General features: G+C 35.9%; 1 long non-coding RNA gene across 2 annotated transcripts in view; it reads right to left on the bottom strand.

Annotated features, from left to right (window-relative positions):
• The window catches only part of LOC107126882 (uncharacterized), a 47,896-nt gene that overhangs the window by 11,488 nt on the left and 20,323 nt on the right, over positions 1–16,085 (bottom strand). The window lies entirely within an intron of this gene.

Below are 16,085 nucleotides of genomic sequence, written 5' to 3'. Positions count from 1 at the left end.
TGGCATCACTCATACATACGAAATGCCATGAGCAACCATCTGACTCACCTCACTCATGCGTTGGGCTGCCCAAGTCTTAGTTCTCACTTTAAGACTACTCAGTTAATTCCCCACAAAGAAACTGACTAAGTGTCTTTTACATAGGGAAAAGCAGAAACATATGTTTTCATCTTTTAAAAATAATTTTGAATTGTGTTAATGGCATAGGTTTTACCCAAGCATACAGATCACAACATTAGAAGGGACTTTACTCTTCCTTTAGCCAAAACTCTTATGTTGAATTAGGCATTAAACAAGAAATAAAAGTGAGTATTGTCATTGAAGAGTGAAATATTAATACATGATGAACCTTTGTGAATAAGTCATTCCTACATGATTCATCGTAGGAATCAGAAGGTAAGAGTGCCATCCACATTCTTTGCAGAACTAGAGAAGAGTCTTGCATTCAGGTCATGACCCAGCCGTATTTTCAATTACCTATCTAGCCTCTTCACATGGTTTCCCACATCCACACATTCAATTTGGGACATTCTGCGTTTGAGCTCAAGTTCAACATGTATAAAACTGAACTCATCTCTTCCACACCTGCTACTTCTCCTGTTTTCCCAATATTGATAAATGCACCACTATCCAATCTAGTCACATAATCCAGAAACTCAGGATTCATAGATGACCATTCTATATCTCACCCTACACATGCTGTCATATCATTACATTCTGTCAATTCTTCCTCCATCTTGCTTTTTGAATGTATGCCTTCCTCTATTCCCTTTTGCTAGTATCTTGGTTCAAATTCATGGTATCTGTATTTCTCACCACCCAACTTATCTTGCAGTTAAGCTTAATTTTAGTAGGTCCCATTGTTGCCAGTAAGCTGGTTCAGGTTCTTGTTTTTGCTTCACAAAGTAATTTGAGAATGAGTCCAAAGTAAGAGTAAGCAAAGAAGTTTATTGCAAAGCAAAAGTGCACTTTGAGAGGCAGAATGGGTTGCTCCGAGGGAGAGACAGCAGTTAGTGCCTTAGGAGGAATTTCTTTTATGGCAGTAGTATATACATATGCAAAAAATACTGGTGAGGTCAAGTATGTAAAGGAAGACCTGCAGCTGGCACATGTGCTCAATATCTAGAAGCTCTAACAGGCATCACATGTAACATTAGCAAATAAAATCTCCACCTAGGGCTGTCTTTTTTACTATTAAAATGAGGAAAATGTTACTATTAATATAAGCTAAAACTTGACACTTGTTGCACATGCGGGATCCCGGAGAAGTCCCTGCCCCCCAACCTCCAGGCAGGAATTTGTAGCTAATAGCTTCTTGGGCTTTTGGTGCTGATTGGCTGGAGATTGCGGAAGCTACATCAGGAATATGGGGCTTCTGTTCTCTTTCCCAGGCCATACTGGGTATCAGAAACATGTAACCATCTGGCAGTCTGCTCATATACTGTAGGATCACCTATCTTGCAAAAGAATTAGGTGCTGATGCACAAAAGTGCAGGTGAAAAGGACCCCTTGCGAAAGGTGCCTGCTAGGCTTCACACAGGGGGACAAGTCTGTATGGCCTTCTAGCCTCGCTTATCCTGCCTCACCATAGGATATCAAGTTTAGGCTATTAGTTACAGTGTCAGCCATATATCCCACAACTTATTCCCATTTTACCTGGACTACCTAAATTCTGAATATATCCTGCATTTTCATGTGACTTAGATTTTAATATGCTGCTGTTTAGTTAGTTAATCTTTCTACCTGCTTCAATCACTCCTGTCCTTCTTGTTTGCTTGGTAAACTTCTACTCCAAACTTCCAGTTTCAGTTTTATTGAATTTTCCCTGAAGACCTTCCCATATCAACCTCCACCTTCCCAGGTAGTCTCAGGCGTTTCCTCTGAGCTCCCATAGCACCTGTATACACTTCCCTAGATCGCTTCCTTGCTCATTATTTGTTTATACGTCTGTTTTTCCTTTTGGACTGGAAACTTCTTGAGTGCTGGGACTGTTGCTTATTTACAGTTGTGTTTTCTCCCCTTAACACATTCATTTAGTGCCTGGTTCACCACAGGCAATGAAACATATTTGTTTAATAAATGAATGAAGCACGCATCATTGAATAGAGCATGTAGACAAAGATGAGACTGTAGAAAACTCCAGAAGCCAAGCTGAGGGAGTGCCTCTGTACCCTGTGTCCTGCCTTTTACCCAAGCTGCACTCAAAATGGAGGAACTTCAGGAAAGCAGCCCTTATCAATCCCAGATTCTAAAACCTCTTCTCCCTGGCTTTCCTCAAGTATTATTACCTCATTACATTTACCTAGAATACAAACTCTGCCTTCCGCTACCATTTCTAGCCTAGAACTTGCCTCAAACAGCTCACCATGGATTTGGTCCATTCACCTGTGAGCCTCAGTGTTCCTCTTTACACAGTTTATTTTATCTTCTTCTTGCCATTTTATCTCAAGTGACTACACCCTGAGCCAGCCTTTGACTCCCAGACTATGCTTCAGTGTTGGTTCTTACGGCCCACATTGCTTTGGGGGTCAGGCCTAAAGGTAGGGAGAGATATATAAGGCAGTGCCATGATAAATATCAGCCTAACTTCACGAGAGAAGTAAAAGAGTCATAGGGGAGACAGTCCAGAGTACAACCCTGACAATTTTATCTGAAAACACCTCTTTGTTTTCATGCCGCTTTTCAGAGCCTAGTATACACATACCACATGAGTCCACACATGCATGCCTTCTTCCTTTCATTTATTTCTTTTGGCCTTTATTGAGCTCTTTCTGATCACCAATCACTATGCGAGGCTCTAGAATAAAATATTTTAGAATAAAGAAGTTTCCCCTGCTCTTCCGATTGCTTATCATCTGGGACAGAGGGATAGTTCCATGAGTGATAATTATAGGATAATAAAATAAAATATCAGTTGAACACAAGCCCAATAGTAACAAAGCAAAGGGAAATGCAGCCATAAAGGTAACACCAAGTGTCTGACGAACCAAGAACATTAAATAGTTCATCCGAGGCTCCCCATAACCTGCCCTATCTTATCTTTTCCAACCTTAATGCTTTATACTGTTACATACTCTAAACTCCAACCAAATGTAAGACTACCATAGAAGATGCTCATTATGAAATTTAGACAGTTTATTTTTGGGATACATTTTCTTATAGTTCCATGAATACCAAAAGGGCTATGGCAACAGCTTATAATTTCTATAGTCTTGTATTTCAACGTGGCAAAGTAAGGTTGATTTATTTTGGGAAGGTATTTTGATAGGGTAACTTTGTGTTAAATATAGTCAACCTTCTGCTAGCATTATGTATAATGACAAATAATCTAAATGTAGTTTCACAGATAATCTAAAGTCACGTGTAGATTTATGATGTATTTTCTGCTTTTCTGCTCTGCCATCTCTCCTAGGAAGGATTTCCCATAGTTTTGCCCCTTTTAAGGCTAATGTCAACAATTAAAATGTAATATTAACAAACATTTTCTAACCACATGCCACTGTTGATATGTTTCTGATGGATAATGAGGAAGGAAACTGTTTAACGACTAAACATTGTCTTGCATTATCCCTAAAAGCATAATCAGATATGTGTTAAAATGACACATTTTTCTCGTGCGTGTGTGTGCAAACAACTTGCATAAAAATAGTCTAACTTCTGTACCAAAGAGGTGTACAATACATGTAACTATAGGGTTCACTTGTAGTATGTTAGAACCCACCTTTGGGTGGAGTTACATCACTGCCAACGGATATAGTTGTTGTGGTTTATTCTAACACTTTCGGTCACTTTGAACAATCAAGGTTGTTTGATCCAACGTTAGAAGACTGCATTTCATGAGAACCAAGACAACATCTACTACAGCTGTCTGGGCCAGCAGCGTGCGTCACACCACAGACAGCCTGCCCAGCCACTTCTTTCCGGTTCCTGTTTTTGTCTGAAAATGGCAAAGTTGGGAATTAAAACTTAGTTGTAAGAGCCCCCAAATGTAACACTTTTTAATCAAATGTAATTGTTAGCAAAAAGCACATTTGTTTTTTAAATCAAATATAAATGTGCATATAGTATTGATTCCTTTTTAAAATAAATTTGAATACATCTGATGAAGCAGCACAGTTACACCCTTTTCCTTCTGTATTTTTAACCTTTATCAGAACACTAGCTCTCCAGACTTAGATTACAAGTGTGCTCTGTTTCCCTTTGCCTCAAACACTTTCCTTGGTAACTAACTGCACTGCTGCTTCTGTGTCCTCATTTTAATCTCATGCTTCAGCAAATGCAATCTGGCCCTGCTCTCAACAAACTGCTTAATCAAAGCTTGCCCATCTCCCAACCTCATTGGCCACTTTCAGGTCATCATTTTATCAATCTTTGTTTAAGTCTTCAACACCAACTATCTATGCACTCTTCTCTTGAGTGTTGTTAACTCGCAAATATATTTCAGTCCTCTTTTCCACTCTAACTCTTAGACTTGTGCTGAATGTCTTTGACCTTTTTCTGTCCCCTCTCACTTATTTTCTTCCACAGCTTTTTTTTAAGTGCTAAAATGAACTTAAAAACACAAAAGTAATGAAGGTCTGTTGTAACAATACAAAGAGTGCAGGGAGCTATCCAGTAACAAATTAGCAATCTTTCCTTCTTCCCATATGTATACACACGTACATTTATATATTTGTATTTACATACATGTATATCATATATTCATACATATATGTATTTACCAATGACTTTCTTCACAGAATTGGAAAAAACTACTTGAAAGTTCATATGGAACCAAAAAAGAGCCGACACTGCCAAGACAATGCTGAGCAAAAAGAACAAAGCTGGAGTCATCACCCTACCTGACTTCAAACTATTCTACAAGGCTACAGTAACCAAAACAGCATGCTACTGGTACCAAAATAGAGATATAGACCAATGGAATAGAGCAGAGACCTCAGAAATAACACCACACATCTACAAGCATCTGATCTTTGACAAACCTGACAAAAACAAGCAATGGGGAAAGGATTTCCTGTATAATAAATGGCACTGGGAAAACTGGCTAGCTATATGTAGAATGCTGAAACTGCATCCCTTCCTTACACCTTATACAAAAATTAATTCAAGATGGATTGAAGACTTAAATGTTAGACCTAAAACCATAAAAACCCTAGAAGAAAACCTAGGCAATACCTTTCAGGACATAGGCATGGGCAAGGACTTCATGACTAAAACACCAAAAGCAATGGCAACAAAAGCCAAAATTGACAACGGAGATCTAATTAAACTAAAGAGCTTCTGCACAGCAAAAGAAACTACTTACAGAATGGGAGAAAATTTTTGCAATCTACTCATGTGACAAAGGGCTAATACCTAGAATCTACAAAGAACTTAAACAATTTTACAAGAAAAAAAAATCAAACAACCCCATCAACAAGTGGGCAAAGGATATGAACAGACACTTCTCAAAAGAAGACATTTATGCAGCCAACAGACACATGAAAAAATGCTCATCATCACTGGTTATCAGAGAAATGCAAATCACAACCACGATGAGATACCATCTCACACCAGTTAGAATGGCAATCATTAAAAAGTTAGGAAACAACAGGTGCTGGAGAGGATGTGGAGAAATAGGAACACTTTTCCACTGTTGGTGGGACTGTAAACTAGTTCAACCATTGTGGAAGACAGTTTGGCGATTTCTCAAGGATCTAGAACTAAAAATACCATTTGACCCAGCCATCCCATTACTGGGTATATACCCAAAGAACTTTAAATCATGCTACTATAAAGACACATGCACGTGTATGTTTATTGCGGCACTACTCACAATAGCAAAGACTTGGAACCAACCCAAATGTCCATCAGTGATAGACTGGATTAAGAAAATGTGACACATAGACCCCATGGAATACTATGCAACCATAAAAAAGGATGAGTTCATGTCCTCTGTAGGGACATGGATGAAGCTGGAAACCATCATTCTCAGCAAACAATCACAAGAACAGAAAACCAAACACTGCATGTTCTCACTCATAGGTGGGAATTGAACAATGAGAACACTTGGACACAGGGTGGGGGAACATCACACCCCGGGGCCTGTTGTGGGGTGGGGGGAGAGGAGAGGGATAGCATTAAGAGAAATACCTAGTGTAAATGACGAGTTAATGAGTGCAGCACACCAATGTGGCACATGTATACATATGTATACTTTGTGCACATGTACCCTAGAACTTAAAGTATAATAAAAAATAGATAAATAAAAATAAATTCCATTTTTATCAAAGAAAAAAAAACACACAAAAGTAATGAACGTCTGCTGTAATAATGCAAAGAGTACAGCGAACTATCCAGTAAAAAAATTAGCTATCTTTCCTTCTTCCCATATGTATACACACATATATTTATATATTTGTATTTACATATATGTATATCATATATTCATACATATATGTATCTACATGTATATTTTGTTACAAAAGTTGGGTCATACTAAATACTGTTGTACAACTTATTTTTTCCTTTAGAGAAAATCATGAATATCTTTCCTAATCAATGCATATGAAGACACCTAATTCTTTAAAAGGCTGCATAGTACTATACTTCTAAATTATTTATGCTCATCTCCACATGGTTATTCCACTAGCTAATCAAACTCAACAAACAAAACCCCAAGTTAAAATTTTCATTCTAAACTGTTTATCTCTAAACTCTATTACATATTTAGTTAATAGTATCACTATCCTTTGATGTATGTAACTTGAAAATGAGCGCTACAATTTTCCCTAAGTCATGAGCATGGATTTCTCTATTAGAAATGTTCCCTTGGGTGTGCCACAGATGCTTCGGGCTCTGCATTTTCCAAATTGGGTCTTCATTTGGTGGCACCATTCTTAGCCTAGTAGTTCAAGCCAAAAATCTGGGAATCCGCTGTTTCACATTCCATGTCCCTGAGTGTGTCCGGTTTTGCCAGCTATCTCCTGATTTTGTTCTATCCCCTCTATTATTACTGTCTTAAATAGGGATTTCATTATTATTCATCTGACTTGTTGCAGCAGTCTCTTTACCATTTTCCTCTCAATCCCACCCCCCATCCATTCACCAAGCTTTCATCAATGTGTTTCTCATCTGCCCTAAAGGGCAAAATTGCCAGCTGCCAGGCAGTTTAAAAACCTTCACTGACTCCCATTCACCCAGGGAATAAAATTCATGCTCTTTAGCTTGCAACACAAGGACTTTTTATTCCCTACTCAGCTCTCCAATTTCATTTCCCGTTAGGTTCCAGTTACCTTTTGCATTTTATGCTTTTGCAATATCAAAATGCACATACACACACACACACGAAAAAATTTTGGGGGGGATCTATACATGCTTACAAATATTAATTTCTTTGTGTGAGATGGCACCCTATACCTCCTTATCCGGACAATTCCTATTTATTTTTCAAAGTCCTGCAGAACCATCCCTTCCTCAACGAAGTCTTCCCTCACTCTTCCCAGACAAAATACATTACTTATTTCTTTACTTTTTGTGAACATTGTATGCACATTATTGCCTATGCATGCAGTATTATTGCATATTATTTTTATATATATGTTATTACATATCTTTACTTAAGTGTCACCTCCAGCTGTTTGATAGTGAGGGCCAGATATTAATTCATCTTTGGATATTTAGCACCTACCAAACTTCTGGCACAAAGTAAGTGCTCCATAAATTTTTATTGTGATAAATTGCATAGCATTTTTATTCCTTTGCCTTCCTCAGCAGCTATATCCAGCCAGTTAACAACTCTTTACAATGCTACCTCCTCAATAGTAGTATTTCTCTTTTATTTATTTAATCTCCACCACTATTAGCATAATACAGGAGCTTATTCTCTTTTATTCATGCATCCAGTGGTATTTGTCAAATATGTGTGGTTTGGGGGATATAAAGTTGTGGGAAACATGTCACTTGGCCTGGAAAAGCCCATGATGATTCACTGAGGGGACAGATAGACAAACAATCATTCAAGGAACTTCACTGATTTTCCATCCCATAGTTTTCCCCTAATCTTAGGTCTCCTTCGCAGCACCCTTAGACAAGGGTCTTAGCATGTTTCCCAAGCTGGTCTTAAACTGGCCTAGCATGATCCTCCTGCCTCAGCCTTTTGAATAGCTGGATTACAGGCATGTGCCTCTATGCCTAACTTCCCTCAGAGCAATCTTCATGTGATCAAATTATTATTATTTTTTGCCCAAAATCCTATAGCTTCCTATTTATTGCAAAGTAAAAACTCACCATTTAGATTGGCAGTCAGGACTCTATGCCTTTTATATCTTATTCCACAGCTCTCCCTTCCTCCTCTACTTCCTGATTTCTTGCCCATTTGTCAAAGATTAATTAAGATGATACCTTTTTCATGAAGTCCTCCAGGACCCTTCTAGGAATAATAAGCATGTCACTTCTTTTGTTACAACATTAATGTGCATCCTGCTTTGTGTTAAAATTATTTATGTATGTATCTATCTTCATTATAAATTGGGACAAGAAAAGGATTTGAGAAGGTTTTTTTTTTTTTTTGACATCACAAAATGAGTACTAACAGAAGTATAGTGGGCTTTGAATTTGAAGCTTATGTGTTATTCTATGTAAAGGTTATTCTATTTTTGTATTATGTAGTTCTCAATGACATTTCCATCTATGAGCTTTATAGAATCAAACACCATGATGGTAAAATTTATTTTATTTATAAAGAATATGATTATTTTATGAAATAACTTCACACCAAATATAACTTAATTCTCTAGAAAGGATTTTATTGCCTAGAGTCACAGTGGAATTACATAGCAACGAGCCTTCATTAATGAAGAGTAATTATTTTACTGTGGTAATCTCAAATGCAAAGTAGTGTTACAATCGGTATATATATTATACTCGCCAAATGAATTAATACTGCTTACCCTTCTGATTAAAAGATCAAAGATTTTTTAATCACGTCTTTGCACATTTTGCATATAATCTGCTGAATCCAGTAATAAGTGATAACAAACCTATCATTTATGTAAATGTTCAGAAGCTTGACAATAAAGTAATGAAACTTGAATTCGCTCTTATGGAAGAATGAGGAGTCCAAATATATAATCTTTGCATATGCATGCAAGGTAGGATAATTCTTTTTCTCTCCCCAGTTGAGAGCCCTTTTCTGATGCAAAAGTGATTTTATGTTGCTTTTAGATCTTTATTTGATACATTGGGCTGGAGGGCAGATTACTGGAAAGAGTTGTGGTGAAATGCAAGCAGAAACATTGGCAGCCATGGAAGAACTGCATAATAGAGAATAGTTTTCCAGGTTTATATCAGTTAAAATTAAATAGTATTTATCTGAATACACTATATTTCTTAGTGTTAGAATTAAATATTCTGATATGATATACATTTTATTAAAATATTTTATTTCTACATTTTATTGAGATGCAATTTGGCTGTTGTAGGAAAAGGAGCATGGACTTTAGAGTCAGATAATCAACTGTGGCTTTGGGCAAGGTACTTATATTCACTTTATTTCAGCTTCTTAATTTATACATCTTTAAAGGATTGTTGTGAGGATTAAATCAGATAAGATATATAAAGCATCTAGCACAACCCTTGGCAGCACTCCTTTTCTCTTTCTGTATGTTATATACATATAAATTTTATTTGATGGTAAGTGGCCTCTAGCCCTTATATTCTTGAATGCATATTTTCTTAGAAATAGGGATGTTCTCTTACATGAACACAGCAGTTATATGCTTCAGTAAATTTGATCTTCATGTAATACTTTAATCTACCATTTGTATTCCTTTTTTTTTATTTTGTAAAGACTAGGTCTCACTATGTTGCCTAGTTAGTCTTGAACTCCTGGACTCAACAGATCCTCCTGCCTTGGCCTCCCAAAGGGCTAGGATTACAGGCATGAGTCACTGCACCCCGTCTGTATTCTAATTTTGTCAATTGGTCCAGTGATGTCCTTTATAGCACTTTTTCCTCCCCAGCACAGATTCCAGCCTAAAGTCATAAAATTGAATTTAATTGTCATGTTTCTTTAGTCTCTTGTAATCTAGAGCCTTTCTACAGCTTTTGTCTTTCATAACATTAATATTTTTGAAAAGAATATAACTTCCCTACGCCATTTCATAGAATGTGCCTCATTTACATGTTTTATTTCACAGATGTAAATTTCATGCCTCAAAGATCTTATCTACCCCTAGATTATAAAAATATTCAAGTATTTTTTCTAGTTCTTCTAATAGTCCATTTTGAAAGATCTTTCATTCATTAACTGATGATCAATAAACAAAATGTGGTATCTTCATATAAAAGAATATTATTCAGCCACAAAAAGGAATGAGGTACTGATACATAGTGTAACATGGGTGAACATTGAAAACGTTATGCTAAGTGAAAGAAGGCAGACAAAACACACAAGTAATGAGTCTCTTATAACAATACAAAGAATACAGTGACTATTCAGTAAAACATTAGCTATCTTTCCCTCTTCCCATGTGTGTACACACATACATTTATATATTTGTATGATGTGTATACAAATATATATAGGGCACATATTATGTGATTCCATTTACATGACATATACAGAACAGGTAAATCCATACAGACAGAAAGAAGATAAGTGGTTGCCAGAGGCTGTTGGGAGGGGAAGGACTGCTTATTCAGTACGGAGTTTCTCTTTGAGATAATAAATAGTTTCTGGTTGTGATGATTATACAACACAGTAAACCGTATACCTTAAAATGCTAAGTATTATGTTATATCTATTTAATCACACTGTATAAAAAATCTTTGGTCCATTTACAATTGGTTTAAGGAATCAGATAGGAATGAGCTTTCAGGTTTTTTTAATTTTTTTTTGCCAGCTGACTATCCCGTCACCCCAGTGTCTAAATGATTAACCTGTTTTGATCTACTTATTGGAAATGTCTCCTTTAATCATATTATATGTTCTTATATACACTTGAATCTTTCTCTAGACATTCTTTTCTAGCCCAGAGTTCCATTTGCCTTTCCCAATTCCAACACCATAGCATTTTATGCAATGTAGGTTTATATCATATATTATATATATAGATTTATATCATATGTCATGATATTTTGTAGGACCAGTTTTCCTGCTCAATTCTTCACTCCCAGAACTCTTCCTTTTCAGAATTTTCCTGGAAATTCTTCTATGTTTATTATACAAGATAAATATTATAATCTCTTATTCAAGTTCCTTGTTAAGGCTGTTTATTTTTTTTATACAGACTTTATTTTTTAGAGTAGTTTCAGGTTCACAGCAAAACTGAGCAAAAGGTATAGAGATTTCCAATATATCCCCTGCCCTACACATGTACAACTTCCTCCATGATCAACAGCCAGCACAATAGTGGTACATTTCTTACAATTAATGAACCTACATTGACACATCATTATCGCCAGGTATTTATTGTTTATGTTATGTTTGGGCTCACTCTTGGTGCTGTATATTCTGTGGATTTGGACAAACGTAGAACGACATGTATCTGGCATTGTATTATCACATGAAGCAGTTTAACAACCCTAAAAATTATCTGTGCTCTGCCTATTCATTTCTCCCTGACCTCTAATCCCTGGCAACTACTGATCTGTTTACTGTCTCCACAGTTTTTCCTTTTCCAGAATATCACGTAGTTGGAATCAGACACTGTGGATTCTTTCCAGACTGACTTCTTTCTCTTGGTAATGTGCATTTAAGTTTCTCCCATGTCTTTTCCTGGCCTGATCACTCATTTCTTTTTAATACTGAAATATTCCATGGTCTGGATGTACCACAATTTATTTATCTATCAACCTAATGAAGGACATCCTGGTTGCTTGCAAGCTTTGACAATTATTAATAAAGCTGTTATAAATACCTGTGTGTGGGTTTTTGTGTGGATAAAAGTTTTTGATTTATTCATTTGAGGACCACGATTGCTGGATTGTATGGTTAAGAGTATGTTTAATTTTGTAAGAAACTGCCAAACTGTCTTCCAAAGTGGCTGTGCCATTTTGCATTCCCACCAGCAATGAATGAGAGTTCCTGTTACTCCACATTCTTGGCAGCATTGGTGGTGTCAGTGTTTTGGATTCTGGCTATTCTAATAAAATGTATAATAGTTCTTTGAAATCTTGATTTCAAAGTTTATCATCTAATTTGAGGTTAGCTCTCCATTATTCAAATCTTTTATGTCTTTTAGTGGAGATTTGTAGTTTTTTCCAGTAAGTCCTGAATATTTTTGTGAAATTTATTTCTACTTATTTATATATGTATGCTATTATCAATGACACATTTTATTTCACATTTTCAAACTAATTTTGTGTCTGAGAGTCATTGATTTTTATATATTTCTTTTGTACTAATTGCCTTATTGAACTCTACTTATAGATGACATAATATATCCTCCTTCCAAGTTCGTATCTGTATCTATATGCATTCTTGAGTACTTCTCATTCTACACACTCTTCTTCCATTTGTCATGAATCCTTCTTTTTAGCTGTGATCCTCAAACCTATTTTGCATTCCAGACTTCTCCCCAGAATTTGAGATTCGTGTATTCTTTTATTATTCCTCCAGCAAATATTTACTGGGCACTGGCTGTGTACTAAACCCTGTTCTAGATATATCTCTTGGGAGAGAAAAACAACTAACTCCTAACAAATAAAGTTCTATTTATAAGAGAATAGCACGGCTCTTTGTTATTATGATGGCAAGTTTTGAAAGATAAAACGTTAGATAACAGAGAACTTACAGTTTTTCAAATAGTTTATTTTATAAAAATATGCCAAAATGACATTGAACCATTATCTTGCAATGTATTTTGATGTCCCTATCACTCTTTTGATCTTACAAACCTATTTTTACATATTTCAATTTTACATCACAGTAAGGAACTTCGAAATGTAATGTTGTCTTACCAAAAGAATATATGGTGTTAACTGTCATGAAGATTTAAACCAGTGATCCCAAATAAATGTGTTAAATCCTTTACTTGCATGGTTAACCAAGCAGATTTTAAGTTGAAGATTAAAATTTATTTTTTATATTTTTCCATTGGCTTGCTTTGATGAGTCATCTAAAGTCGGATTAGCTCATCTTCATACCTCTGTCAGAATATTAAATAATTAGTATCATTACTGAGAAAAAAAGTGTTTATGAAGCTGATTATAAGCTACTATGGTTATTCTGTAAGAAGAGAAAGTCAGAAAACCAAGATTTAGGATCCAGATCTACAGGGAATAGTTAGGTGATCTGGAAGAAGTCATAGCTCTTTTCTTTAGCTATAAGATGAGATTAAGTGTATATTAAGTACTTGCTCCTTTACTGCTGAGGAATGTTAAAAGAATAAATAAAATAATACATGAAGACCTTATGATCTCCTTGTTATTGATGAATCCTAGGAAAGGTCACCTAGTTAAGTCTTCTTTTCAGCGCAAAGAATCCCATCTCTTGTCTTCCTAACAAGTAGATAGATAGCAAGGCTCTCCTTGTGTATTACAGAAATCAAAGGTTATAAAGTCTTCTATTTAAAAAAAGGAGAGTTATTAATGTAAATCACTTTAACATATCCTTTAGTGGCTAGGGCTAAAATGAGGAAAATCATCTTGACTATCAGTTATTTCTTTATAAAAAATATTCTGAGGGCACATGGAATTATCTCATGTAAGACCATCTGGAGACAATGCCAAGTGATATGGAAAATATAAATAACATAATAGATGTAAACCTAGTTCTAGCCACTGTACACTTAGAAGGGTTTCATTTCCACAAAAACAAAGAACTTCAGTTTATTAATATTTAAAATTTGGGATAATTATGGGTTATATTTAACAAATGTAACATTTTCTACTCCATTGTAACTCAGTAAACATAAAATGTAGTAAGATTCTGAAAGCAAAATATTTGCTATCAGTGTAAGTAAAATGTGTTAAAGTTTTTGCTTTATATTCCCAAAATGAAAAAACAAAGCAACATTTAAAGTAGTCACAAAAAAAGTGCTTAAGGTAATGAAATCATTAATAATGGCCCAGCTAATATATTATCTATCAACCACTTCTATCAGTTAAATGAGAGCATGGAACATATACTATTTTCATTATAAAAACAATTGAGTACAAACTGGAAAGCGTGACTATATAGGTAAAGCTGTAGAAAAACTTGCTTTTTCTGGTTTCAACATCACTAACATCATTCCTCCTACAATAAATAAACAGCACATTTAACTAATGAATTTTCATTGTCTCTCACCCACAACCAAATTGGCAAACTAAAGACTCACATAAAATTCCCTTATAGTATTTTCCTTCCTCTACAAAAAATTTCAAATACAATCAGTTATTACCAAATACATCCTAAAATATTGTTTTCTTAAAATTATGCACATTTTCTATATAGCATTTACTAAAAACAATTCTACATTTTTAGGAAGAAAGTAATGAAGCTTTATTACTTCTTAAAATGGTTTCAGAGAAACTCTTGAAAGTTCCTTTACTATCTTTTTCTTTTCAGATGAAGTACATCCTGTCTGAAGCAGAATTACTAACAAACTGAAAGCAAGCACTTCAGGGTAACTGGATTAAAAAATATATTACATTTTAAAAGGTAACTTTGAACATACCAGAGGAAAGCCTTTGGTATAATAATAGAAAAAAAAAAAAAAAAAACCTTTGAGGGCTGTGGTAAGCCACAGTCGTTTTTAAAATACCTGTTAAACAGAAAGAGTGGCTCGTACTAGTGGTCAGTGTGTGAGAAATTCAAAATGCTTAGGGTTTCAAGAAATCAAATCTCAGAATTGGTGATCAGAGGTATTTTTCTCTACATGGTAACTCAATTTATAGAATTTTATAGTTTGTGATAAAGGGAATATATTTTCTGATAAGTTTAACAAAATTATGCATCTGTGCATTATACTTTGGCAGAAGCAATAGGGAGCTTATATGGAAGAAGGTTTGCATCTCTTGGTGTTATTTCCCTAAAAATGAGACAACTCAGGGACCATTGCTATCAAGGAAGGGACAGAGCAGAACCCTGACACCATTTGTCACCCACACCCGAAACATGGACAACAGTGATGCTTTACCTTTCTCTTCTTCAATTCCCGAATCCAGATATTCACTGGTCTGCAAATGATGCCTATTCAGTATCTCTTGAGAGTATCCACTTTTCTCTCTCCCTGCCTCTCTAACATAAATTAGGCCACCATTGCATCTCACCTGAAATTTTGTAATAGCCTCCTGATCGCAGCCACTCTCACCTCATCCGGCCCATTCTCCCTGTGGCAAAGTGATTTTTCTAAACTGGAAATCTCCCTCATGTAAAACTCTTCAATAATTTGCAGCTGCTGTCATGAAGTCCATTCTTCCTTCCTTATGTGGCTTATAAGGCCCTCCAAGATCTTAACCTCCCTCAACAAATACCTCACCAGACTCACTCCTTTACCCTCTTAATTACTAAAACTGCACTTCCTTGAATAAGTGATGTTCTTACCTCTGAGTCTTTGCACATTTCCCTCTTGCCTCCCCAGTGTCATCTCAGCATCTCCTCACTGGAGCATCACTCCACATGGGTCCTGAATGCATTAAACGTGTTCTGTCTCAGGGCTAAGTGTGTCTTCTCTGACTCGAATGTCCCCCCCACCCAGTTATGAAGTATATTTATGTGACCCCGACATGTTACTCTCAACAGCCGTATGGAAAAACCGACATGAGGAAGAGCATATACTTTAATCATATCCTGAAAACAGATTCAAAAATTCGAACTTCTAAGAAACTGTAATGGAGAACTAGTAAACAGACCACTAGAAACATGACAATAGAGAGACTCTTTTTTCAGTAGCATTGAGAAAACTAAGGGGCTGAGCCAGAATGTAGACAGGTTTTTCAGGTAGTGCTAGTAGTTGCAAAACAATTTCAAATAATGAATTGCTTATATTACACTATAAGAACTTGCTCAGGGTCACTGAGCTGGGATGTTCCCAGACCGGTGGGAGGAGCAGAGGTATCCTTAACCAACTAGGAAGTCTGCACAGCAATAGCCCCCGATGCTCAGCTTCTACTCTGTC

Source organism: Macaca fascicularis, chromosome 1 (genome assembly GCF_037993035.2).
Source record: "Macaca fascicularis isolate 582-1 chromosome 1, T2T-MFA8v1.1".
NCBI lineage: Eukaryota > Metazoa > Chordata > Mammalia > Primates > Cercopithecidae > Macaca > Macaca fascicularis.
Note: the sequence above shows the minus strand (reverse complement) of the source record. Positions and strands in the feature narration are given on the sequence as shown.